Source organism: Bidens hawaiensis, unplaced genomic scaffold, assembly GCF_021521415.1.
Source record: "Bidens hawaiensis isolate Kalapana, Puna unplaced genomic scaffold, B.hawaiensis_p1.1 tig00006604_1, whole genome shotgun sequence".
NCBI classification, from domain to species: Eukaryota; Viridiplantae; Streptophyta; class Magnoliopsida; order Asterales; family Asteraceae; genus Bidens; species Bidens hawaiensis.
Window position 1 is genome coordinate 1,113,777 of NW_027491445.1, and position 13,309 is coordinate 1,127,085.

Below are 13,309 nucleotides of genomic sequence, written 5' to 3' on the forward strand. Positions count from 1 at the left end.
TTATTAAGAAACATAAGCTTTTATATACAAGAGGATATAATCAAATATAGTTTCTTCACGATTAAGAAACACAAAGTTTTATATATGTAAGGGAATTAGTTAGAATTAATGTTTCTTCATGACTAAGAAGCATAAGCTTAGAAATTTACAATTACTTATGATATTCTGAACCATTGACTGACTACATCATTCAAGATGTAAAGTTAACAGCAAATCGGGAATTTCAACTATTCAAACAGTTAGAGTTAAACTCAAGAAACAGATTAGATAGGATCAAATCATAAGTCAGTAAGCAAGAAAACACCCACAATGAATCTTGTGGACGAGATTCATTCCACGGTGGGGAGGATGTAACATCCTCAAATTTTTTGTCCAAATTTGACAAGTTAACAATGATGAAGGACTAAAATAATCCCAAGACAAGTATGGGGAAAAATAAGATAAGAAAAATAAAAGCATTTTATGTTAAGGAGATAAGAGAGTTCATCCCACATGGAAGGAAGGAAGAAAGTGGAAGCATTCCACATGGGTATAAATAAGAAAGGGAAATTTCCTCCCACATTGGAAAATTATAAAACTTGGAAGCTCTTTATAAGATAAAGAATTTCCATAGTAATATTCTTATATACAAAGATGCACCCAAGTGGTCTTAGCGGAGGGTTCGAAGCACCCGACGCGCACACGTACGGGTTCGGGCGATGGACACAATGTGACGTTTTGATGGCGCACTTTGGACTTCACACGCTCGCATCGTCGTGAGCTGTTTAAGAGTCGCCTTTAGTATTTTTGAAAGTACAAGGACTAAAAGTGAAAATCTGAATACTGATCCTTCGCGCTACGCCAACAGATCAGGTTTAAAGTCTCCGCGCTACGTGAAGTAACAATCTTGCATGCGTGACACGTGTGGACACGTGGCAACACGTGGTGCCACGTGGCAAACCCGCCGGTGACTCAGCAAATAATAAGGCGGTTCGCACAGTGCGAATGACGATATTCTTTGTCCTTCGCGCTACGCGAAGGGACATAAAATCAGCTATAAATAGGAGTGTTCACGGCATGTTCATTTCAGATATCGAAACACATTTTACGCACACATTTAGCCTCGCTTTGCGTGCCACATCTTGTACAACGTGCCAAGCTCCGAAGTTCTGACGATTTAAGTTATAGAACACGATATAGAGTGGAAATGTTGCTCAATCAATCTTAGGCGTATAAACTCCGAATGCCCAAGTAAGGTAGGCGTTCCGCTTAAGTTATTATTATATTATATTATATAGCTTAGAACATAGTAGGGGTATAGCCCAAACCTTGATCATAATAATGTTTATATACAAAGACTATAGCTAAAATAATGTTTCTTCATGATTAAGAAGCATAACCTTTTACATACAAGAGGATATAATCAAATATAGTTTCTTCATGATTAAGAAACACAAATTTTATGTATGCAAGGGAATTAGTTAAAATTAATGTTTCTTCATGACTAAGAAACATAAGATTTATATACAAAAGTTATAGTCAATAGACCTCTCTTCGTGAAGAAGAAACCTTTCATAAATGTTTATTCATGAAGAATAAACTCAGCATATGATTGGTAAAAAATTGGAATGACTACAAGTCTAAATCTTTCATTCTAATAAATGATCAGTCAAGGTTTAAACCTATCAAAACCAAACTAAAGGTCTGTAGCCGGATCAAGAGACTATTCAGATATTTATATAAACCTATTTTATTATAGGTTACACCTCATTCATTCACAAAGGTTTTTAAAAGAGTTCACCACATCATTCAAAAAAGACAATAACAGGTGAGTACGTTAAACCTTTTTCAGTCAGTTATTAAGATAAACGGGTTGTTTATCTTAACAAATCAGTCAAATGCTATATGAGATTACGTGATCTCTAAATTACAAAGTAGATAATAAAAGCAACTCAGACAGAGCACACATGTGTCTGGATCCAAACATACCTGTCTAGCCTATCAATCAAGGCTACGTGGCCGCAGGCTAGTAGTCATAACCAAAGCACTCCAATGGGCAGCGGCTCCCGGAGAACCATAATTGTGTGTGTATGGCAAGTGGCACAAGTCCCAGAAATAAGAGACGTTTCTGCTGAGTGTGTTCAAGAAAACTATCTTGTCAGTCAAATATTTATTAAATGTTTTTAGAATCAACGATTCACCAGCATATCGCTAACGTATTCCCCCCCCCCCCCCCCATATTTCAGGGAAACAGATTTAGCACAGATAGCAAGGAATTAGAGTCACTCATGGAATAGATGCTCACTATATGGAGATGGCTCGGTTTTTAATTATTAAAATATTGCGAACAAGATCAAACAAGGTTTGTAAATCAAACACTTGGATATTTATTATCCAAGAAGTCTCCAACATAAATTAATATTACCAAAGTTTTCCGCTATATAGCCCGTAACTCTAATATATTTACAAACCAGGTAACAACTGTAAGTCAGACGCCTAGGCCCTAAGTCGTGGTTTAACACATCTTCATATCACGAGCATCTAAATCTATAACTAACTTTAATTCCTTGCTAATGCTGCTTAACTGAATTGCCTGAAATGCGGTGGAAAAATAAATGAATGTTGACTAACTCTCAAAACATTTAATAAATCTTTTACCTGTCAAGATAGTTTTCTTGAACAACTCAGCAGAAATATTTTTTATTCCCGAGATTGTATCACTTCCATACACACTCAATTCAAATGTCCTCCGAGCACGTAGCATGTTGGAGAACTGGTTATGACTGACATTAGCATGCGTGTTGGGGTCAGTTATGTTTGGATCTAGACACATGTATAATCGGTCTGTGTTGCTTTTATATTCTATGTTGTATGTAAGAGATCAAACAATCTCTTATAAACGTTTGACTGACTCTTTAAGATAAACAACTCATTTATTTTATCAAGTATAAATCTGTTTGACTGATTGTAAAAGGTTAAGGTATTCTCCTTTGTTATGATGATCAGCATTCTGTACTAATTTCTGTCTATGCGTTACCTTGAACCTATAGTAGAAGAATAACTTTTGTAAATATCTAGCTCAAACGATCTAGTTTTAGACCTTTAGACTAATTTGCATAGCTTTAAATCTTGATAAATCACTTGTTTTAATAAAACATTTAGACTTGTAGTCTTCCTGCTTATCTATCAATTATGTGCTATGTTTCTTCTTCAGTAAAAGAGTGTAATCTTATGATGTTGAGCCTTTTGCAATTGTGATTACCATGCAGCTAACTGATTACGTAACAGAGGAACTTGGAGCTAAACAATTGCTATTTTAACTTGACAAGTTGGGCATTAGTAATATTCATTCTCCAACTTGAAGGGTGGGGGGGGGGGGGTATCGGAATTATATTATTCTCTAGTCTATATTACATGTAAAACATTTTAAATGGACAAAATGGTAATTTTCTCAAATTAAGACGCTGCTAAACTTAATTAGGAGACGGCGCTAAATTTATGACAGCTTCCCGCCGGTGCCTTCTTCAATGCATACTTCTGTTTCAGGAGACTTGATTGCTCCATTCAATTTCAGTAATTGCTATTAAAAAACTTCAACCGTTACAGGAGCTCGAGTTCTTCAACGGTTATCATCAATTGTGGAGCCATAATTTTACAAGCCCTAGAAAACCCCAAAAGTAGCAGCAACTCTCATTGAAATCGGCGATTTTGAGCATGAGGACGATAACCTTGCGATCATCCACTAGAGGTGATGATGATGGATAATTTTTCCTTCCTTGTCGGAGGGTATCTAGGCGGGAGGTTTCATTGTTGAAGCAGCCTTTAGGTTTTGTTCCTCTTTGTTGAAGCTGATTTAGGCACAACGTTAGGTTTTGTTTTGATTTTAATTAGTTTAAACATATCAACGTGCATTAATTATAATATCAGTGCTAATATCAATATCGAACCAGGACATGAAATCCCAATTGTCCATCCACCATATTTCAACATTTATTGCTTGTTTAAGCCTCTGTTTTAAATTTTATGGCTTGCGAATCTGTATCTATGCTCATACTCTGTTTACAAACAGGACATGAAATCCCAATTGTTTAGTTTCATGTTCAACTTGTGTTCAATTAGATAGTCTTTATATGTTGTTTTCATGGTTTTGTTGCTAATCGCCTAATCGGTTGAGGTGGAAATCTGGTCGGACAACCAGTAGTAACAACACAGAACGGTTACCCACTCGAAAATCGAACCGTGTGTTATGATTCATGTTCATAGACAACCAGGTTTATAACTTGATACTTGATTCATAGTTTATATTTTTATTTTTTACTGTTTATTTCTAATTTTTGTATAGATATGGGTGGCATTGACGAGGCTGCATTTGATCGTCTCTCTTGCTAATGAAATAACGAAGCATATACGTGTGAAAGAGTATGGTGGATAGACTACAGAACCTGAACTTGGCCAGCTTTCTCTAATCTTTTTCTGCCTTTAAGGGTAAATGAGTAAATTCACATGAGGTTTTACTTTCTCTTGCATCATGTGGTTCATGTATGGTTATGGATGATGAGTTAAACATATTGCGAATCTCATCTCACATGAAATCAATAACACCAGTTCCAGTAGAAGAGGTAAATTACTGGTCTCTTGAACATTTTAGTTTTTCTTAATATAAGACCGATGAGATTTGGATCTTATTTTTGCAATAAAAGGACTTTGAGGGGCTTTCAGAAGCAGAGCGTGATTTGAAAGACCTGAAAGAGCAATTGAAAGATTATTTTCCTGTTGGTCCGCTGATTAAAAAGTGTTGCACATTAGATCAGGTAATGATGCTTCTTATATTGCTTATTTTCTGTTTAGGTTTATTGGTACTTATTTCTACATGATACTGTTACTCTTAACCACTCCAATATACCATCTCTTTAGGATTATTTCAACCAGTGGTGTTTCTTGATTATCACATTTTACTCTTTTTTGTATATATGGAGCAAACATATTGTAAATATTTTTATTTAGGGGAAAGCTGTAATAACGTTTCTTGTTGCGATTTTGGATAAGACACTGCGTAGCACGGTGGCTTTGCTTGCTGGTCGTGGTCGCGGGAAGTCGGCTGCATTTGGTCTTGCATCTTTAGGATTATTTCAATCAATGGTGTTTCTTGATTATGACATTTTACTCTTTTTTGGTACATATGGAGCTAACATATTGTAAATATTTTTATTTAGGGTAAAGCTGCAATAACGTTTCTTGATGCGATTTTGGATAACACAATGCGTCGCACGGTGCCTTTGCTTGCTGGTTGTGGTCGCGGGAAGTCAGCTGCACCTGGTCTTGTAGTTGCTGGAGCCGTTGCTGCAGGGTGGCAATCTTACCTATTATTCTCTTGCATTGCATATCAGACTTTTTGATTTTTTTATATGCTTTGATCTTATATTCTAATGAACATATCATTCTGCAGGTATTCAAATATTTTTATTACTGCGCCTACCCCAGAAAATCTAAAACTTGTTGCCTTAACAAGGCTTATTTTTGAAAGGGTCAGGCCCAAACAAGTTGGGTTTGCAGTTATGACTGGGCCCATTTTGCCCGCATCACTCAATCCTATCTACATGCCTTTCCTCGTTTGAACCTTGCCCTTAATAAGGTTTCAAATCTCATTTTTATTGTTGAAGAAGTAGAGTGTGAAAGGGCATAAGATGCTGCTACTGACCTTTATGTGTCCGACCGGACAATACCACCTGAGGAAGTATGATTTGTTATCTTTTTTATTGTTTTCCTTTTAGAATATAATATTCAAACAATTTAATATAACTTATTGTAGAGCATGAAGAAGCTGTTTAGAAGGCGGTGGTGAGTTTTAACTTCATTACAGTCGGATCTGGTTCTTCTAGACAAAAGTATGAAAAACGTTTACATAAGCTTTATATAATGCCTTTTGAGGTAATTACTCTATCTCTATAATGCCTTTTTTAAATATTATTAAATATCGTTTTTTAACCGACTGTTATTTTATTGCAGGATTATATAGGGAATTTGTTTAAGGAGGCTTACTCGCAATGTTCAAATGCCATACAGAACATGGAAAGGGATTAATAATACCATGTTAGTCGCCTTCAATAAAGTTAGACGAGACCCGAGTTTAAATTTGAACTTATTACCTCAACAAGGTTTATTTTTGAAAGGGTCAGGCCCAAACAAGTTGGTCTGCAGTTATCACAGGGCCCATTTTGCCCACATCACTCAATCCTATCTAGATGCTCTTAATTAAGGTGCCGGGGTTATAATAACTTCTTTATTGTAGGCTGACTTTTTCTGTTTGACTTTCTAGATGAAGGTTTCAAATCTCATGTTTATTATTGAAGAAGTAGAGTGTGAAAGGGCATAAGACGCTGCTACTGAGCTTTATGTATCGACTGGACAATACCACCTGAGGAAGTACGATTTCTTATCTTTTTTTTATTGTTTTCCTTTTAAAACATAATATTCAGACATTTTAATATGACTTATTATAGAGCACGAAGAAGTTGTTTAGAAGGCGACAGATAGTTTTAAATTTATTGCAGTGGGATCTGATTCTTCTAGACAAAAGTATGAAAAGCGTTTACATACGTTTTTTATAAAGCCTTTTGAGCTAATTACTCTGTGGTGCCTTTTTTTTAAGATTGTTAAATTTTCTTTTTTTAACCGACTATTATTTTATTGCAGGATTATATAGGGAATTTGTTTTGGGAGGCCTACTTGCTATACAGATCATGGAAAGGGATTAATAATAACATGTTAGTCGCCTTTAACAAAGTTATATGATGTTTTGAAGATATCATTTATTAGTTAACTTTAGGCCTCTAAACTAACCAAATGTTCAATGAACTGTTCGGCAGGAAGTTCATTTAAGTCCGTTTATTTTAAGAAGAACATAGTTTTTAGTTCACTTAAATGAGAAAACAGACATAAATGTCTAACAAATGTCTCATTTGTTCAATCAGAAGTCAGACCGATGACTTGATTTATACATGTTCCCAAATCTTAAAGTCGTACTTCGTGTTACGTGATGGAAATGCGGAGGATAAAGTTTCCTCACAAAAGTATGGATAAACGACCGAGGAAATGACCTCGTTTGTCATGGGACGTGTTTGGTTCTGTTCGCCCGCCACCTCAAAGGTTTATTTTCTGTCATTGTTTTTAGGTTTTGATCAATTGTCTCACTTGTTGATGAACTTGATTTAGGAATCGTTTTTATTGTGATAGAAACCTGAATTGTTTGTATATGAGTTACTTGTATTTGGTACTTGTTGTCTTCATTGTGTTTTACATTAAAGTTATAATTAACTGAGTTTTGTAATGCTTATAGCGAGATGCTACAACTAAGAAAATTGTCAAAACTATTATACAATATAAATTACGAGATGATTGGTAAACTAATACAAAACAAGCATTGTGCTGTATATTGTCACCCCCGCCGCATCGCGCGGGCTCTCTGCTAGTATCTTTTAATTTATTTAGTAGACATTCTTACTTTGTTTATGGAATATCCTTTCTTATTTAAACCTTTACTTGAGACTATTATTTGCCAGCAAGGCATAATTGGAATTAGTTAAAACTAATTTTCTTGAAAAGAAACATATGATTATTGCCACCTAATACTGCCAAATAGATGTTTATTGACGACTAGACGTACCACGTAAACATAACTAATAGATAGTTAACTCTGTTACTCATGGATTGTTGGTAAAAAATGCACATTTAGCTAGGAACGTCACTAGAGAAAAGTGAAGTTGAGACTGTTATTTGCTAACAAGGTATAGTTGGGATTATTTAAAACCAATATTCCCCATAATAATTATCAATATACGCTCAACAATTTTGATAGAAACACCGATGAACACTCCGCTGAATAATAGTCATAATGACAACAATCAAATTTAATTTATGCACATCGACGGTCCATCTGTAATATGTCAGTGACTCTACTTCATGGGTTACAAACATGCATTTTAATTTGTAACGTTTTATTTTCTTACATTTTTTATGTTTTTAGTAGGATTGTCGTAAATTCGTAGTAATTATTGACATAATAACTCATCCGTTGGTTGTATGTTGCTAATTATACTCATTTGTTGGCTCAAATGGATCAACAATCAGATCAAACAAACATAAGATATTTGGGGTGACAAACCTCGACTCCTTTTCGTATAATCAAACAAACATAACAAGCGAACTTAACGAACATACGAAGAAAAGTGATCTATTTATGCACAAAAACCAATATTCTAGACCCCTACAAATATACTTAACTTGCTCTCCTAGACAATTACTAAATGATGTGTGCAAAAGTATATGAAATGTTGATTGGTTTTCACAAAAGATCAGGTTTTAAATTCAATAAAAGGATTTCTACTAAGACTAAACCACACACAAGTGCAAGTGTACCTATCGTATATGTAGAATAGTACTGGTAAGAACGAAGTATCGATCCAAGGAGACGACATATTTTCAATACCTAATCTTTGTAACTAAATTATCCGAATGTAATAATCATTAAAGATTATTTATTAAACTAAGTTTTGTTTTTAAATTAAAATAAAGTAAAGCAAGGAAATGAACTTTGGATGAGAAGATCAATATATGAAGGTTATCATCTTAATCAAGAATCCATTTAACTCTTTCAGATAATTAATAATAAGAATATGTGATAAATTTGCTTTAAGAATATAAGATAGAATAATCGCCCATTTCTAAGTGAATTACCCTATAGCATTTAAGAAAGTAGTATGCATAACTTCATGTCTGCCACAAAAATATCAATTTAAGCAAGTAATGTTTGTGTAGTATATAAATATTAGGATTAGCTTCGATTTCTCAAATACTAATTGTAACAACTCTTAGGAAGACTATAAATATGGTAGTTTTCTTTTTGAAGTATATAAATATTAGGATTAGTTTATTCACATAATCCCCTTTGGTTGATTAAAGTAGGTTATTATTGCATATTAACATATGATTTATATAACTAGCATGACAACATAATCAATCATACTTAACAATTATATTTTAGAATTACCGAAACTAGACAAATTAATCTTAAACATGTATTGCATCTTTTCAAAATTCATACAAGGAAATATGTTTTGGATAAAATATCAAGATTTTCTTTATACCGTTTTTAGTTTTCAAGAACATGAATGACTATAAAAGTTTGTGTTAAATATATTAATCACCAATCTTAAATAATGAGTTAAGATGACAAAGCATACGTCATCAAAAGATAATTGCAAAATAACAATTACTTCATAAAAACTAAATCACCATAATCAATATAATCATCAAATTGCGTTTAAGTTTCATTATAGATTAAGATGGTAAATGGAAGTTTAACTCATGATGAGCATAGTAACAATTGCAAGAGAAGATGAAGATACAAGATGCATGATCAAATTATAACAATCTAATCACAATTAATGATTATCTTCTCTTCTAGGATGACGATGATTACTTCTAAGACTACAAGCACGTTGATTGATTGTTAAACTGAGTGTAAAGTGGGTGTTTTAGTGAAAGTATCCTGTCCAAACTCCTTCCAAGCACTCCCCAAGAAATAAGACATATAAACTATCTATAGGCAATCAAATGCATCAGGCACGACCCGTGCTATGTAATGCATGGATACGTGGATCATTTTGCATGTATAATTAATGTGTGGCATATCGTACATGCGAGGTCTAAGTACAGGGGCGTGGTTGATAGGGTACGGGGGCGTGCTTTGAGTGCCTATTTCTTATATTTTTGTCTCATGCGAGACAGGTGCTCAAGGGAGCATGGTTGGCCAAGCACGATCCGGTGTTTTCTTCATCAAATTTTGTCTTTACATGAAAATGTGAACACAGGGGCGTGCTTGGTTAAGCACAGCCCTATGTTTTCTTCATCAGATTTTGTCTTATTTAAAAAGGTGACCATGAAGGCGTGCTTTATGAAGCATGGGGGCATGCTTTGTCTTCTGATACACAATTCTTTATTTTTCTTTGTGTATCTGCTTGTTTCTTTAGTTGAGGCAAGGATAAACATAAAATAGAAAATAACATAATAAATAATTGTTTGAACTAAAAATCATAATAAAAGATAATGGTAAGTTGGAGATAAATTGATGCCAAAATTATTTATATTTTTATATAAATCACTAAACTTTATTTCCAAGGCACATAACATTTCCTAAACCTATTACAATCTAATTAAGTAAAATAAAACATAAGAAATAAACTCTTAACTTTAACAAAATTCAAGATTCATTAACCCCCTTAATCTTGAATTGCTCATCTCTTTTATACCGCCGATGTCTTGAATTCCCAATAGCACTCTCAACTTTTCCATTTTAATCATTGGTTCGTCTTTATCTTTTCTTTTAAGTTGTTTGTTGACCTGCTTAGCAGGATCTTCACATTCATTGTTCAAACCATCCACATTGATCTCAGATACAACTTCATACTTCACTTTCTTCTTTCTCTGTTTTCTTTCCTGTCTTTGTTCATTAAAACTTGCAGATGGGTTATGTAAATCTCTAAAATTTCGAGCCAAAAGTGTAAAGATTAGAAGTCAAGGGACGAAAATAAAAATTCTGGATTTTCTGTACTTCGTGCAACGCGAAGGAAAATGAATAAACACTTCGCGCTACGCGAAGTAGCCACGAAGTAATCATGCCAGGTGCTAACACGTGTCACCATGTGGCGACACGTGACAAGTCTAGGAGATGACACACTGGACCTATCTTTGTCTTTCGCGCGACGCGAGCAGCTAATCAATTACACTTCGCGATATGCGAACGAATTAAATATTCTAAGGCGGTTACTTTGTCCTTCGCGCTACGTGAACGGTTAAGATGAAATGCTTCACGCTACGCGAAAGAGCACATTTCAGCCTATAAATAGGTGGCCTTAGGGTTAGATACAATTCTTCCACCCACACTCATAGAACCTCGAAATACACGTTAGTAGTAGAACCTCTTTCGGTTTATTCTCTTGATTTCCCGACGATAAGTTGAAGTGCTGCCCACACAAAGTCTATGCATTTCTTCTAAGCAAGCTGTACAAGGTAGAGGATCTACCCAATTACTTTATTATATATGGCTTAGACTCTAGTCGGGGATATAGCCCATACCTTGATCAAATAATAAGTGAAATGCGGTTTTCATAAGATGATATTATAGATGGAATAATGTTTCATACGAAATAAGAAACTCAATATATGCGTTTCTTCATGGAAAAGAAACGTAGTGTATAAATAATAAACAAAGAAGGGACTAAAGATCCTTATATTTCAAAAAGAAATGATTATCAAGGTAAAAGTTATGCAAATAGACTAAAGGTCTAAAGCTAGATCATTGATCTAGTTATTTATAAGATATTATTTGCGTACTATAGGTCCGAGGTGACGATCAAGCATATATCAGTAAGACACACTAATCATAATAAAGGTGAATGCGCATAACCTTTTTATAGCATGAATATGTTTAAAGTGTATTTACAACGTGAATATGTCTAACATTTTTTGAATATCATGAATATGTACTATCTATTTAAAGATATTTACTCTTTTAGATTATGGAGGGTTATCCATATGTAAAGAGTTAGAAAAGTGTTTACATGAAGTTTGGTTCAAATCCTCTAAAACGTTTTGATATAAGGTAGTATTAAACACTCAGGCTAAAATACACATGTGTCTGAATCCTAAATATATGATCTGTAGTGGGCACACTACAAACATACTGATCGTGAGGCAAGTGACCGTCTCTAGGGTGCGTAATCGTCCACTAAGTGGTCTGTACGTATGTTTAGTTCCGATGAAATGGGGTTGAGACCCACTGAGTCGTTGAACGCTATTAGTGATTGTGTCATAATGAAATATGAAAATCTTTTATCGAGTCAGCGTTGTTCACCAGCATATAGCTGACGTATTTTTAAAAGTGTTTTCAGGTAATTAGGAGTAAGGTATAAAAGCGCATATGCCCAGTAGAGATAGAAGATCGCTAGGCATAGAATACAACTGATGGGTCAGCTAAATTTTGTAAATGAAGCTTATGTAAAACTTGTTTTAAAGCAAGAAATTTTGTAAAACGATGAAAGGGTATTTAATTCCCTATGTTATGAAAGTAAATATTTTATTTAACATTTTCTTCTACGTAATCAAACTTTGAAGAATTAACAGAACATACCAACTATTGGTCATACGGCTAGGCCGTAAGGCTGGGTGTGACAGGTTATTCATTCTTTCTTAATCAGACACTGTTGGGCTTTTCTTTCTGACTATTCTTCTAAGCCTTTCATTCGATTCTGGCTTTTCATCAATAAATACTCGATTGTTGATTTTCACACACACTTCTAAATGTGCATATTTCTTAACTCCATCCTTTCTTTCATTCACTACCATATCCTTTCTCTCATCATCGTGATCAATTGTAGATTTCTTGTGTTTTTGCTCACTTATTTTAACAGTTTTATCATCTTCAAGGTTGTTTGAGTCAGAAAAACAAACCTGAAGATTTACCGTCTTCTCTTCTTTTTCCGAAGAAATTATTTCTTTTTCTTCATTCTATCTTTATGTTTCTTCACTTTCTAAAAAAGCTTGCAAACCTTCCTCTTTCTCTGCAGCTTCATGAGCTTCCTTCTTACGTGTTTTTCTTCATGAACAATCGTATCTAATCTTTCTTTCTTAGCGATCTCATTCAATCTTTCTTTCTCAGTGGCTTCTTGAGCTGCTTTTCATCTTCTACCTATTGTACACAATCAATTCCAAGATATCAAATATTCTAAGCATGCCACACTTCCTTTGCATCCATGAGTATGCCAAGATGTCTTCCGGTAGGGTTTGACGCATGTACCCACAATGCTTTGTACATCTTCCTTTCATCTACAGCTACGCCGACTATAGGTTTAATAACGTCCCAAAAGCCACTGTCTTTCAAAAATCCCTCCATCTTGGTCGACTATACTTTGTAGTTCGATTTCATCAATATTGGAAGTACCCCAATCACCATGGGCCAATACTGGAAGTTCCCCGATCTTAAATTAATTCAACCAAAAAGGTAATTCTTCCTTGAAATATGTGTCAAACCTTTCTTTTATTTTGCTTCCAAGTGTTATGTGCAACCCTTAATTATGCCGACCATAAACCAATAACCAATAACCAACTTTTCGTTCTTCAACTTCGAACCAAACCGTAGCAATAATCCTTTGATTTCGGCGACCGATATTCAAACGGAATAAACCAAACAACGAACATTTTCTGTGCAAACCAACCGCACGTTCAACGAGCCTAAGCTCTGTTACTAATTGTTGCCCCAAATGGATCAAACAAT

The 13,309-nt window shown here is 34.5% G+C and overlaps 1 pseudogene across 1 annotated transcript; it reads left to right on the forward strand.

Annotated features, from left to right (window-relative positions):
- Positions 1–4,494: 4,494 nt before the first annotated feature.
- On the forward strand, positions 4,495–5,178 carry LOC143633034 (RNA cytidine acetyltransferase 2 pseudogene; annotated as a pseudogene). The gene is made up of 3 exons (XR_013153615.1): positions 4,495–4,598; positions 4,680–4,790; positions 4,984–5,178. The product of XR_013153615.1 is annotated as an RNA cytidine acetyltransferase 2 pseudogene (transcript).
- Positions 5,179–13,309: the final 8,131 nt, after the last annotated feature.